Source organism: Acomys minous (assembly GCF_964271855.1).
Source record: "Acomys minous genome assembly, chromosome: 3".
In the NCBI taxonomy this organism is placed as follows: domain Eukaryota; kingdom Metazoa; phylum Chordata; class Mammalia; order Rodentia; family Muridae; genus Acomys; species Acomys minous.
The window spans coordinates 145,853,405-145,869,185 of NC_140485.1; the positions used below are offsets into that span (position 1 = coordinate 145,853,405).

General features: G+C 39.5%; 1 pseudogene across 1 annotated transcript; it reads left to right on the forward strand.

Moving 5' to 3' along the window:
* Positions 1-4,627: 4,627 nt before the first annotated feature.
* On the forward strand, positions 4,628-5,668 carry LOC311593877 (DNA-directed RNA polymerase II subunit GRINL1A-like; annotated as a pseudogene). The gene has a single exon. The product of its transcript is annotated as a DNA-directed RNA polymerase II subunit GRINL1A-like (transcript).
* Positions 5,669-15,781: the final 10,113 nt, after the last annotated feature.

Consider the following 15,781-nt stretch of genomic DNA (forward strand, 5'->3'; position numbering starts at 1 on the left):
CACTCCTACACAAAGAGCTATAGACAGTTGAGACAAGCTAGGAGCAGGAAAAATGGTCTTCCCCAGGGAGGAGCACACAGATTGGCTGCCCAGAAACAAATAGTCAACCCTGAAAACACACATACAAATACCATGACACAGTCTAAACAGGTTATATTTAGGAATCTATATGTATATACCTATATGCATGTAATAGAGGTGTAATTTGTGATAAGGGACCATAAATTTGAAGAATGCAGAGGGGTAAATGGCAGAGTTTAGAAGGAGGAAAGGGAAGGGAGAAATTATGTAATTATACATTATAGTCTCAAAAATTAAAATATACATTTGTGAAGAAGAGGAAAAAGGAGTAAGAATATACCAAAAGCCAAGACTCCAGTCTAGTGTCTACTAATGAGATGTTAGACAAAAGATAGAGAAGCCCAAAGATAGGTAGTTATGAGGAATTATTATGGATAAAGTGGCTGCATTTAGTTTACAGCATGAAAAACAAAACTCATTAGAGAATCATGCTTTTAGGTAAATATGGTACCTAGACACGCTGAGAAAGCTAACTGGGTCTGAAACAATGGTGCCTGTGCCCCATTTGGTGTGAAATAATCTCTGCTATTCCATAAACAAACTACCACAGCTAATACACTTCAACCTGAATTCCAGGTAAACAAGTTTGTATTTTCCATACAAGCTTGTCCTAAACATCGCATGGAGTATATTAATGTTAAAACATTATTACTTATTGAAATTCAAATTACCTAGTGTTTCAGTGTTTTTATTTCAATATAAATTCACCTAACTGTTGCCATCCTCACTTCTCATGAAAGTTCCTCTCCTAAGATGCTGCAAACTTGTTCAAGGTGTTCTAAAAATCTTCCTGAAGACCAGAGGACGAGGGAAGAACAATTACCACACATATGCATCTTGTCCTCTGGTCTAGGCAGGTGCTTGTGAGTGTGTTAGGGGTATGTGTGAGGAAGGGTAGAAAAGGAACCATGGAGCCACAAGGAGAGGGTGAAAACATTTAGGAAAATGTTATGAGACTCCTAATACCACACAAAACTCCTTCTCCTCAGTTACCTAAGGGAAATCTAGCCCTGTAGTCATGATGTGATCTCAAATTTCAAATGTGTTTCACAAACATCCTAAGGTCAGAATTTTCAGAAAGCAATATCAAAGAAAACCAAATAAATTTCTCTTTTACACTTACCCTATAATGAAGAGCTTCCAAAGAGGAGAAAAAACGAAAAGCTCTGTGAATTAAGTTTATAAATAAATCTCACTAACATGGCTTTGTTTTAAACCTACTTGTTAATTAAGCATTTCTGTGTTTCTTTAACATGAACACTGAGACCATTTTAACTGAAAATTCATCTCTGCATTTAACTTGGCAAAAATCACTTCCTATGGAGAGAAACAACTCTCAGCTACATACTTAAAATAAAATAATGGTTTCTAGTCGGCTATTGAAAAGTGACACTTAAAGAATTACAAGAACTTCACAAGAAACAATGATGATGAAGGATGAATCTAGGTTGCTAAGCATTCTGCTGCTACTGCTGCTACTGCTGCTGCTGCTGCTGCTGCCACTGCTGCCGCTGCCGCTGCCGCTGCCGCTGCCGCTGCTGAGTTTAATTTGGTGAACAGGTGGGAGTGGTGCCATTTACTTAGTGCCAAGCCTTGGATGTAGCCATATAAATAGTTTGACATGTACAGTATCATTATTTAAACAGTTTTCTGCCTGCGAAGTAATTCTTTTTGCAGAGTTCCCTGGAGATAATTCCCAGACTTCTGTGTTCACCACATAGAATTCAGTTCTCACGTTTGCTGAACCGGGCTTTCCAGTGTATGCTCCCTAACAAAAATGAATAACACCTCTAGTATCATTACTTTGCATCAGACACTGCACCAGAACTGAATCCCTGGATGCCTACTGAGTTGTTTAATTTATTAATTAATAAGTAATAACATACCTTCTATAGGGAAAATAGGAAATCTTTAATCTTTCATATGGGAAAAATGCTGACCAAATCAATGGGATAGAGATAAAAATTCATGGCTGAGGAGATGGCCCGGATGATAAGCTCTTAGACCATACACAGAACACTGACCTCTGGCTTCCACACACATCACGTTCACAAGTACACACACACATAAACATGTGCACAATGTACAACACACACACAGGCAGACAGAAACAGAGAGAGAAAGAGAGAGAGAGGGAGAGGGAGAGGGAGAGAGAGAGAGAGAGAGAGAGAGAGAGAGAGAGAGAGAGAGAGGAATACCAGTTCAACCAGAATAAATACTGAGTGAGGAAAATGTTTCCTGCAGAGACAAGAGCCCACATCACATAGTGTGCCCATTCACAATAGTCTGCCTTAGACCCATGTACATATGAAAAAAACACTAAACAGATTTATTACATTGTTTCTAAATGTGTGTGTGTGTGTGTGTGTGTGTGTGTGTGTGTGTGTGTGCTATATAAAAAATCTGTACTGAAAGTAAAGGGATCATGAATTTGATCAGAAATATGGAAAAACGGGAGGAATTGGGGTGGCAGGAGTGATCTTTCTCTCTCTCTCTCTCTCTCTCTCTCTCTCTCTCTCTCTCTCTCTCATTCTTTTTATATAACTATAAGAAATAAAACTACAGCAGCAGCAGAAAGCTGAGAATCATTCCACATGCTTAGGATCCCATTTGTCATGAAATCATGTCACTTTTCCCTGATGAATACCTGCTCCATCCATTCCCACCACTAATGCCTCCAATACATACTTTTTAATATATAGAGCCATATATGTTATGTGGTGCTATATATAATTTTGATACCAAGTTATTATTTTCACTGGCTGTTATCACCAGTGTGAGCTGCCTGAAACAAAATCTGATCACTCACCGAGATAAATATTAAAGAACCTCCTATCAATCATATTTCCACATTTTATGTCCAATCATAAAATATTTCTTATAGGTAAGAATATATATTTTCCAGAGAAAAAAGAACTGTCCATTCTAATATTTAACTATGTTCTAAACATTATTTTTTCCTATTCAAATTATGCCTTTTTAGTATCATTTAAAGATTTCCCTACTGTATTTATTCATGTTGTAATTTTCATGAATTAATGCATGCTTGTGATTTATTAATTTCTCTAATGTATAACTCAGCTCTCAACTGCCTCCCCAATTCAAAAGCTACTCACAATTCAGAAAAGGACTAAAGTTGTTGAGAAAAACAATTCTCTGGCTAATAGCCTTTTCTTCTCATTGTCAGTAATGACTGCCCAGTCCTTGAAAAGCAAGTATCCACCCTCTGAGGAGCATGGTAGCTCCTCTGCAAATGAGTTGGCAGGACAGACACCATCAGGGTTGCTGGTGTCTTGACTGTTTTTCCAAGGCAATCAAGTGTATTGGCAGAAGTCTATACATGTTAGGTTTATAGGGTGATATTCATGACTGTTATATGTAAAAAGGACAAATAAAATATTCTTAGTAACTTTGGCTCTTCCAGAATCCCAAGGCAAGGCCTGTAAAGGGGTTACTCAGCATTTCTCATGAAGTAATGCCCTATATTTTAAACTCTTCTCTATCTGAGGATTTCTTAACTCTGAGGATTTCTTAACTGCGACTCTTTATCTAAGAGTCCATATGCCCACATTTGTTCCTTTTTTTTTCCCTATAAAACCTCAACTCCAATCAAAAATAGGATCTTGGTCTTGTATGCTTTCTTTCTTTCTTTTTTTTTTCTCCTTTATTAATTTATTCTTGTTACATCTCAATGGTTATCCCATCCCTTGTATCCTCCCATTCTTCCCTCCCTCCCATTTCCCCTTATTCCCCTCCCCTATGACTGTTCCTGAGGGGGATTACCTCCCCCTGTATATGTTCATAGGGTATCAAGTCTCTTCTTGTACGCTTTCTATCCACCCCTTTGCACACTCAGGTCTACAGTACTCCGTGTGGAATAGCAAACAGTGCTTTGAAAGTCAGTCAGAGTCTTTAAAGAATGGAGGGGGAAGGGGAGCCTGTCCGTTCCCGGCATTTCAATAAAGCTCCCTGCAGCTTGAAGAATCCCTGCTCTTCCAGGGGAAATGGCGACTCCCTTCCACCCACCCACCGTGGGCCCTGCCCGGAACCCTGCCACAGCCGGTGCAGGACAGGACACACGCTAGCCGACCAGGTGCACGACAGGACACACGCTAGCCGACCAGGTGCACGACAGGACACACGCTAGCCGACCAGGTGCACGACAGGACACACGCTAGCCGACCAGGTGCACGACAGGACACACGCTAGCCGACCAGGTGCACGACAGGACACACGCTAGCCGACCAGGTGCACGACAGGACACACGCTAGCCGACCAGGTGCACGACAGGACACACGCTAGCCGACCAGGTGCACGACAGGACACACGCTAGCCGACCAGGTGCTTCGAATCCCCAGCTCCCGAGAACTTGGGGCGGCAGAGTTCGGCAGAGCTGCTGGAGAGGTTGAGGCACCAGGAGAGACTTTTATGCCATGAAAACTTCATTTGCAGGTTGCCTGACAAAAGTAAAAAGGTCTCAGAGGCCATAGCCAACCTGAAAGCTGCCCTTGCAGAACGTGAAGAGGTTGGAGGAAGAAGTGAACTCTTTGACCCTGTTAGTGTAGACTCTAAGCTAAGGCAAAGAGCAACCACAGGAGCTGATACTGACATAGACAAGGCCCAGAATTCTGACCTGATGCATGATACTTCGCCATCAGTTCCTGGATGTTCCTCTGCAGACATTAAATCCTCTAAAGCAACCTCAGAAACCCCGGGCCCTGCGCATCCCACTCACAGAGGGAAGGAGGAGACTGTGGAGCCTTGTTGTTCGGTGAGCACAGGCCCAGCTCCCAGCAGCAGAGCCAGGGCACCCTCGTCTGAAGTGAGCCAACATCTTCCCCAGAGCGCCATGTCAGGTCAAGTGGGAGATATTTCCAACAGCATTGACAGTCGGTTTATCAATAAATTGCAAAAGACCACAATCTTGGACCAGACTGAACCCTCAGAAGAAAACACTAGCACTGACGACCTTCCAGGCCTCCAGAGCGAGACTTAAGAAGCCACATTGCATGGACGTGCTAGAAACGCGAGCCAGAAACCCAGCGGCCCCTCTCCTAAGTTTAAGACCAATGTGCTACCCACACAGCAGAGTGACTCACCAAGTCCTTGTCAGAAGGGGTCAGTCTCCTGCTTCCTTAGAAGAGCAGCGAAACAGGCAGCATCTTGATGACACCACAGCAGCGCGCCTCCTTCTGCTCCACCACCTACCTGCACAGCTGCTGTCTATAGAAGAGTCCCTGGCCCTGCAGAAAAAAACAGATGCAGAATTCTGAGGAGATGCAGGCAAAGTTCGCAGCACAGAAACTAGCCGAGAGGCTGAATATTAAATGCAGAGCTACAATCCGGAATGGGAGTCTTCAGGGAGAAGTGAGGGACGAAGACGATGCCCAGTCCTCAGATGACTGCTGAAGATGAGCGCGGGGAGACCTCAAAAGCGGACTGCTGAGCTGTTACTGTCTCCTGTCAAATTCCTAACAAGTGTCAAGATCAGTGTCAGACCTTGTTGAGGGACAGCGTTTTTTAAAGTTACACAAACATAGCTACAGAATGAGAGCCCAGTTTGTCTTTCAGAAGATGGTCTTTACGTACTTGAGCAGTTGAATATTTGAACATTGTGTTTGGCCGTATTGTACTACAGTTTTGCAGTGTGTTGTGCATTGGTCTGATAGTTTAGTGTGGTAGAGCACACTTTCCCTTTATGATAACTTGCCTTTTCCTTATTTATACTCTTATCAAATAGCATTGCTTACATCTCTCTTCAGGTGAAATACTTTGTTGTCCCAGGCACCTAGAGTGAATTAGGAAGACCTGGTTCCCTCTCTTGAGCTGAAGGGAACAGAATAAAAAATGGTACACAGCCAGGCATGGTGACGCACATCTTTAATCCCAGCACTCAGGAGACAGTGACAGGAGGATCTCTATGAGTTCTAGGCCAGCCTCGTCTACAAAGTGAGTCCAGGACAGCCAGGACTACACAGAGAAACTCTGCCTTGAAGAAAAACAAAAAGCAAACAAACAAAAAAAGATGGTTGCATGGAGTTCCTGAGCTGCTTGCAGGGTGTGAATTACTGTTTAAGACACTCAGGGGCTGGAGAGATGGTTCAGAGATTAAGAGAATTGACTGCTCTTCCAGAGGTCCTGAGTTCAATTCCCAGCAACCACATGGTGTCTCGCAACCATCTATAATGCAATCTGGTTCCCTCTTCTGGCCTGCAGGTGTTACAAGCAGGCAGAGCACTGCATAGAAAAGAGCATATTTGCTGCTCCTGTCCTAGGGTGATGCTGTCTTCCTGAGATGAGGTTAAGGAGCCCTTTGACAAGGCGCTGGATAGGGCAGGGTCGGCGCTCGTGTGGTGAGCTGCTCTTGGCTTCCCATGGCTTGAGCTCCTTACCATCGTGGATGATAGGTCCCTGTTCCGAGGATGCCTAGGTTTGGTAAGGAAACTGGCATTTTTCTAAAAGTTACAGTTGAATTGTCAGTATATTTGTTTTTTGTTTTTTGATTTTTTTTAACCTAAAGAGGCATTTACAGGCTGCAGAAACTTCAGTCTCATGTATGTACACATTTGTGTTGTTTAAAATGATTACATGGTCGTTTCCAGAAAAGATAACATGTTATTTTAAAAAAAGCCCTTTGTCTATTATGTGGAACTTGTAAAGGAGAAGTAAAATACCTATGAGATGGGGAAAGAGAGCGGAGAGGGCTCGGGCACCCTCGGGTCCGTGATTTAGTCTGAGATCGGATCCTCCGGCTTGGAGTTTGCTTTTGGGTCTCACTAATGGCTTGGCCTGGATATTTTTGGTTTTGTTTCTTTTTCCTTTCCTTTCCTTTCCTTTCCTTTCCTTTCCCTTTCTTTCTTTCTTTCTTTCTTTCTTTCTTTCTTCTCTTCATCTCCAGTTGTCTGTGATGTAGCTCATATGAAGATAATTGTTCTGTTAACTAAATACCACTCTGTAATTGAAAAAAAAAAGTGGCTGTTTTGTTGACATTCTAAGTGCTTCTAAGTAAATATAATTTTTATTTTAAAAAAAGAAGAAAGAAAGAAGGAAAAAGAAAATAGCACCAAAATAAGGTTACAGAGATGACTCAGCAGGTAAAGGCATTTGCTCTAAGGCCAAAAATCCTGATTTTAATACCCAGACCTGGCATGATGGGAGGAAAGACCTGATTCCAGCAAGTAAACCTCTGATCTCCATACACGTATGTGACACGTGTACACACCCTGCCCCACTATACATACATAAAAACATGCATTTTTTAAAAAAAATTAACACTAAAAAGTCAAAGCACAGAAGTAAAATCCATAGGAGAATGTTAGCATTGTTAAGAGTTTCTAGTTCACTCAAATGAAGGTCCATTCTGTTCCTATTGCTGTGGTTCATGGTCCACAACATATTGTATGTCGTGCATTCCAGTCATGTGATAACTACAGAGAATGTAATGGTATTTGTCCATCTGTTGTAATGATGTCTTAGGTGACTGTGAACAAAAGACTGTCCCAGGAGGGTGGGGAGCCCTTGTCACCATCCAGCACTGCTGACGTTCAAGGAATGTGTGAGAACCAGTTTGTAAAGTAAGCGGGAAAACAGCTGCAAAGTATAGAATCCAACAGATGAACGTGTCTAAGGTGGAAAACAGATGCTGCTCAGCTCATTTCCTGTTTCTTCCTGTCAGTGATGTAACTCTGAACTCAGACATTAAGCCCAGATGGTTTAGGCAAAACCGTCTCAACAAATTTTGTAAAAACCAAATACCTCTTCTTATTATATTACAGTTCTTTATTTTCACAATGTTTTATTTCTAAATTTAAACAGTAGTATATATTTAAAATGTTGAATATTTCCAACCAAGAAATCATTTGGGAAGATTATCACAATCAAGTCCAAAAACTTGGCAACACTGGGGCAAGCCATATGACTAAGGCTGAAATGTGTATCACACATTTATTAACCTAATATTGTGGGGAAATAAATATCAGATGGCTAATCAGACCAGAGAATGAGTGCAAGTATAAAATATTACAATCATTCATTGAAAGAAATTAAAAACAAATAAATGTAATAAAGGTGGAGTAAATTAACCTCAGAAGTGAGACTTAGAAAGACTAGGAAGACAAATATCTTCTTATATGATCAAATAGATTGCTAGATTCCAAGAGCTACTGGAAACAGTACGGATCAAAGATTTAGAGGATAAATATTGTACTCAGATAATTTCAGCCTGTCTATAGTTAGAAGTATATGAACTCAATCATAAAAGCATGTAAAATAAATGCAAGCAGGACCTGGTTTAAATCCATATTTTCATTTTTATTAATTCAACAATGTCTATAAGAATATGATATCAGCTCTACCGCTGTTGGGCATATGCCCAAAGGATGCTTCACCCTACCACACACACACACTTATTAAATGATATTCATTCCTGCTCTCTTCATAATATCCACAAATTGGAAACAACCTAGATGTCCCTCAAACAAAATAGATAAAGAAATTATGGTATATCTATACAATGGAGTATTACTCAGCAACTTAAAACATGACATCATGGAATTTTCAGGCAAATAAACTGGACTAGGAGAAAGATCATCTTGAGTCAGGTATCCCTGATTCAGAAAGATAAATATGGTAAATATGTGCTTACTAGCTGTTAAGTCAATGATATCCACGCTAGGAACCTGTAGAACCACAGAGGTTGGGCAGTAGCGTAAGAGGCTGCGGGGAACAGATGAATGCTGATAGGAAATAGAAATAGAACATCAGTGTGGGGGAGTGAGGAGGACTGGACTGGAGCACAGAGTGCGGAGGGGACACAGGGGAGACTGTTAAGATGGAGGGGAACTGGAGGGTAGTAGGGAAACCTAATACAGTAGACGCTTCCTAGAATACATACATGTATGAAGGTGATCTACATGAAATCGCCACATAATGGCTGAGACAGGGACTTAACTGGACAATTTTTTTTCCTTTTTACCAAACTATCCTTCCAGTACTAGGATAGGGTTACAAAAGAAGGAAGGAAGGAAGGAAGGAAGGAAGGAAGGAAGGAAGGAAGGGTCTGAAATTTTACTGTCAAATAAGCAATGAAAGCCAATGTTATTTTGAAATATATGTAATAACTAAAACAGAAATTTAAAATCTCTAATTTCTGCTCCAAAAGAATTAACCAAGGCTGTAAATAGTTCAGTGTTTGGTGTTTGCTCTCACAGTGGACGAATGTGCTAAAATTTCAGTTTTGGTTTAGTGAGTGTAAATGCTTTTTCCTTTTTCCTGTGCAGCTTTGGGATACATTGAATGTTATCGTTGTAATCTTTGGTTCACAATGCATGGGTTAAGAATCACAGAAGATTATAACACTGATCTGAACTCACTTTTGGTTTTGTTCCCTTTTTTAAATAAATCCCAGACCCATGCTGTCTTGCTACATTGTCATGGACACCGCACAAACATCCTCAGTGTGTTCGTAGATTCTGGTTCCATTTTCTAGGGGACATTCTTGCTTCCGAAATCAACAAGCATAGAAGGTATTAACACTGCTTTCGTAGCCAAGCCAAGTTGTCCACCCACAGACGTGAGAGACTGAAGCAGGAGGTTGTAAGTACAAGCCCTGTGTGCACAGTGAATTCAAGGACAGCGTTGGGGAGATTCGTGAGCTCTATCTCCAAAATAATTTAAAAATAGGAAAGAGCGGAGGGTGCTCAGGACATAATTTACTTCCCAGTATGTGTAAGGCTCTGGGTTCAGTCATCAATGCCAAAAAGAAGATTTTTAAAAAGCTTTTGCAACCAAATACTCATTTTTAAAAATAAAACATGTCCCTTAATTATAGATAAATTGTAACATGCCATTGAAAGCTTTTAGGTCTTTTAAAATAAAAAGGTTTTAAAAAGTAAATTTATTTAACATTTTCTATTTCAGTTTTCTTAACAGTAAAATTGGTAGTGCTATTTACCACAATTTATGCTGTTTCAATGGTATACAAAGATAAATCTGTTAGATGAATTATACATATAAATATTTGTTACTGTTGTTGGTGTTTGAGTTCTTCACTAGACTGCTATGTCTTATCTAATAAAATTTATTTCTGAATGTGGTAAAAGATAATGACAAGTTGATTTAATAAAGCCTGTACAATTACCAAGATAAATCTAATAAGGAAAGCATCTAAAAGTAGTCATTGGCATATTTTACTTGTGAACATATCTGTAAGAACTCTAAAATGAATGCAATATAACATTCTTGGAGCCTGTATGTCAACATTAGAACATTTAAGAATGATATTTACTACATTAATGAACTGAAAGATAATAGTGACACAAAGGTAATTTTCAACATTAAGAATTTATTTAGGACAAAAACCTCTTAGGAAGCAATAAATAGATTTGAATCTGTAATACAGAATAAAGTAAAAACTATATTTAGTGAACTTATTAAATATAAAGAATAAAGAATCCTCAAAATCAGGCAGGAATTCACAAGAATATACTTATTACTGATTTTGCTGCTAATATAAAAATTATATTAAAATAAATAAATGCTATAAAAATTATAAGGTAAAGTTCATCTAGATATAAAAATCAGCAGAATAAATTAAACACTCATTAGTATCAATAAGAAACTTTAATATGATGCTTAGTAAAAGCAGAATAAACTTTTTAATGTTTTAGCTCTATAAAAATAATATAATTTGAAATATAATAAAACAAAAAATAACATTTTATTAGTAGTAATAAAACCTAATGGCAACCACCTCATCAAACTGCTGATTTTTTTTTGAATGGCACAAAGGAAATAATGGAGAATAGATGATTTTGGATAAGAACAACTAAAACTAAGAAAATAAAATTCTTTTCTAACTAACAACTTCATTCCAGTAATGCAATTGATCTTAAAGTAACTTAATAAATGTGTCCTAAAATTTATAAAGAAATATAATTGCTTATGAATATATTTACATGAATTCTAGAAAACTCCCAAAGCAAAAAATGACCAGAAAATAAACAAACTTGAACACTAACAGAAAAGCAACATAACAAATAACTACAACAACATGCCACTAAAAGGCCACATGCAAAAACATCAGCGGAACCAAAAGTAAGACTTTGACTAGTCAGATTTACATAAGGGTTTTTAAATATGCAAAAGTAGTCTCACTGACCAATTGGCAAAACATAGCCCATTTCATATATTATTTAACCAAATTACTTTATGAAGAATTGCAACGCTGAAATGCTACTCAATACCATTTGCAATTAAAGCCATAACATACAGTGTGAAATTCATGGAAGAAGATGAAATTTTTAAAGCAAACATGCAAAGGGATTAATCAATGAATCAAAGAATTTCTGCCCAACAGACAGACTGATGGAAAGTTATTGATGGTAAATACATGGGAAGTTATGCTTTAGGTGAAACAAAATGGCAAGAGATATCGTCTTTTGTGTTTGTCATCTTGAAGGCTCACTCCTTCCAGTTCTTTCTGAACTCTCGCTGGCCATTTTAACTCTGCTGTCCTGGCTCAGACTCCTTGCCCAGCTGATGAATTCAATCTGGCTTCTCTTGACTCCTCACTTGATTCTTCTGCTTGGCCTCAAACTAACTCTGGAAATTTGTTCTAATCTTCTGGTTCCTTCTAATTCTTTGGCTTCAGCTGCCTCTGCACAAACTCATTAATGTACTCAACTCCACTGCGCTGCACTCACTCAACTGAACTTGCCCCGAACTCAGCTCCACTCAGCTGAACCGAACTGTAATTGCACCCCCTCTCAACTGACTCCGCTGTCGCTGTCAACTGACTGACCACACCTCCACCCGACTGTACTGTCTTCTCCACTAACTCTCCACTGTATCCCACTCTACCACCTCAACTCTACTCTACTGCTCTTAAGTTCTTCTCTTTCCTGTCCTCACGGGAGGACAAAGAAAAAGGGGATGTGACTGAAATACAAGTTAAAAGAAAAATGGCTAAGAGATATTTCAGAAAGTTCTCATCATCCACAACAATTCGAGAAATGCACATTAAAGCTACTTTGAGAAGTTATCTTGCACCCATCAGAATGTCTAAGATCAAGAAACCCACTGATGACAAATGCAGCCGAGGACATGGGGGAAGAGGAAACCTTATTTACTGTCGCAGTCTGGGTGGCCAATATGGAGATCAGTTGGATAATTCTCAAAGAGCTAAAAATAGATCTACCATATGACCCTGCCCTAACGCTTCCTGGCATATGCCCAAGGCACGTGACGCCAACTCCACAGTTGCTCAGTCAAGTTCATTCCTGCTCTATTCTTCTGCGAACTCTCTGTTCAATATTGCACTCCATTTTTTTTTTCAATTGGACTATTTGTTTTTGTAGTGTTCTGGATTTTTGTTTTGTTTTGTTTGTGGTTGTTTTAGTTCTTTGTTTATTCTACACATAATTCCTCTGTTAGATGTTTAGTTGCTCAAGTTTTTTCTAGTCCACAGGCTTCCTCCTCACTTCTCTGATGTCTCCTTTGCTTCTAGCAGCTTTTTAGTTGTTGCATGATGCCCCGCTGGTCAACTGCTGCTCTTATTTTTCCATACTGCTGTTCAGAAATTCCTTGTCTATGTTTATAAGTTGAAGCATGCACCCTACTTTGTCTTCTAGTGAATTTAGGCTATCTGACCAAGTGATATTTAGTGGAAAAAGTCATTAGAAGTTTCACCCAGGTGAGAAGTATGAAACTAAAAAAGCAGCCAATCCATTGGTGCACGGATGTTATAGGTAGTGACCACTTTCTGTCTGTATTCAGGGCAGAAAATCCACCTCTCTTTCATTTCTCAAGGCCTCACTGCAGGAGTAGGCACTGGCTTTCTTCACCAGCAATACACACCAGAACATACACAAGATGTAAGAGTTTGCATCTGGGAACATTGTTCACTCCACATTGTGGAACCAATATGCTTTAACCTCATATATTCACAGATAAATAATTGCTATATAAATAATAGACAACAGATAGCTGACATACAGATGATAGAAATTAGATAATAGATTAAAGATATGTAGATGATGTAATAGAGATGATGGACAGATGATAAATAGAAAGATAGATGAAAGATAATAAATAGATAGATGGTACACAAAAAATCTATACTTAATGCTTCTATAATAAAAGTGATAAATATTATGATACTACACCAAACCTTTCATCCTGTCTCAATGACAGGAAACATCACAAATGAATTCATTATGTTTACAGTTTAAGAATTTATTTCACATTGATTATTACATTGCTTTCCAAAATTCCTAAGAAATAATTAGGGTACATTTGATACTGTTGCTATCCTCTTGAACCTGATAAGTTAGTTTTAACTTGTCTGAGAGTGTGTAGAAAGATGGCAGAACAAATAAAACTCTGTCTTTAGTGTTAAGTGTTTCGTTCCGCTTCTGTTGCTGGCATCAATGTACTTTCTATGTTTATAGCTTAGTCTAGAATATTTGACAATGAAATTCATGGTCTTAGCCTCATTATCTTAAAGTTGCAATTATGGTAAATAAACCAGAGAAAGGGGAGTCTTTTTTTTTTTTTTTTTTTTGGTCTTTTGAGACAGGGTTTCTCTGTGTAGCCTTGGCTGTCCTGGACTCGCTCTGTAGACCAGGCTGGCCTCGAACTCACAGTGATCTGCCTGCCTCTGCCTCCCGAGTGCTGGGATTAAAGGCGAGCGCCACCACGCCCGGCTGAGAAAGGGGAGTCTTGCGGGAGTGTTGAAGTACCCGGAGGAGACAAGAACTCCACAAGAAGACCGACAGGGTCGACTAACCTAGGCCCACAGAAGCTTACAAAACAGAAGCACCAAACAAAGACCATGCATAGTCTGGACGTAGGGCTGACACATATGGAGCCGACGGGCAGCTTGGTCTTCATGTGGCTGCCCTAGCAGGTGGAGCAGGGGCTGTTTCTGGCGTGATCTCTGCTGCCTGCTTTTGGATCTCTTTCCCCTAGCCTGGCCTCAGTGGAATAGGATACACTCAGTCCTGATGTAACTTCCATGCACTGGGATTGGTCGATACAGAGAGGCTCCCTGTTCTGAGAAGAAGAGGCAAAGGAGGAAATGGGGGAAAGGGTAGAAGAATAGATCTAGGAGGACAGGAAAGAGAGAGAGAGCTATGTTTAGGATGTAAAGTAAATAAATAAATAAATAAAAATTTAAATAAAATAATAAAATGCTCAGTCATAATTCAGATGTGGTATTACAAGGCATAGCCCAGCCTGATTAGAGATCCATACTTTAAAAAAAAGACATGGATCCAGATGTGGTGGCTTATACCTTTAACCCCAGTACTAGGAGGCAGAGAAAGGTTACAGTATTTTTGGACCTAAGATGCATCCAGTTTTTAGAACAGTTAAACAAGAAAAACAGTAATCGGACCATAAGGTGCACCCTAATTTTCCCCCTACTTTTGGGGGGGAAAGTGTGTCTTATGGTCCAAAAATTATGGTAGATTTCTGTGAGTTCAAAGCCAGTTTGGTCTACACAGCAAGTTCCAGAACACCTAATGCTACACACACCACCATGATCACCACCACCACCACCAACAACAACTAAACAAACACCAGAAAAAAACAGACATGAAAAGAAATAGTCTTTAAGGAACATTAACTAAGAGTATACTCGATAAAGTTGATAAAGTAACACAATTTCTAGAGATATACTGCTATTTAACCCAAAGAAATAATATGAGCATATGGAGGAGGTAAAGGAGTTAAAATGTATCTTGAAAGCTACATGGAAGAAACTTGTGAACAATCCCTTCCAAATGTCATTACCAGGAAAAATAATAATAATTGAGCAATAATTACATATTACAAATACTATAGAGTAACAGGGTCACCATGTTATGAACACATGTCCCCTACAGAGAAAGGCACTAAAAAAACCATGTTTTGTTAAGCTAAAGACTGCAGCCAGCCAGTTTTCTAGCTGGGCGCATTGGTACGATCAGGTACAAAAGAATTACCCGCTATTGCTTAGGAGAAAATACCAAATTCCCGGAACCCTTACGTTGCACAGCGTTATCCTCCAGATAGAACTGCTGCCATCTTCACAAGACTTATTATGTCTTTGTGCAAAAGATCTTTATAGCTGGGCAGGATTATACATTGTCTGTATAATCCCTTCATAAAGGGAGAAGCTGAGGGCCATTGGCCACTTACCTGAGTATTCAGCTCCTCAGCCAGTATCCATTCCTGTTCTAATTGCATATGGCCTCAGTGTCTGAAGGCTGGGACTCAAACATAGGATGGGAAGACTAGGACAAGGGGACTCCATTTATGCAGCCATGAGGAAGGCAACATCTATGCTGAGAGAAGACTCTATAGTGTGGCTGCTTTAGTGTGCTTTATAAGTAACACTGAAGCCCCTCACTAATTCACCAGGGGATCTTTGGAGGACTGAAACTTGGGTTTGTTGTTGGGACCTTAGACCAAGTGAGAGTAGATATTGTCTTATTCCCACTCAACCATATTACCTGCGAAAAATTCTCAGAACACTCTATTGTGCCTGATTAAGGCTGAAAAAAGAAAACACTGAAGTAATAACACCCACTTGACCACTATCAGGTAGTCATTTTCTCCAAAGATGATTTAGTTGCCAAGCTTGTATATGCACAGATATATACTACTTTTAAAACAGATCTTTAAAGAGTAGGAGTTTTGTTAGTTATCCTTTGCAATC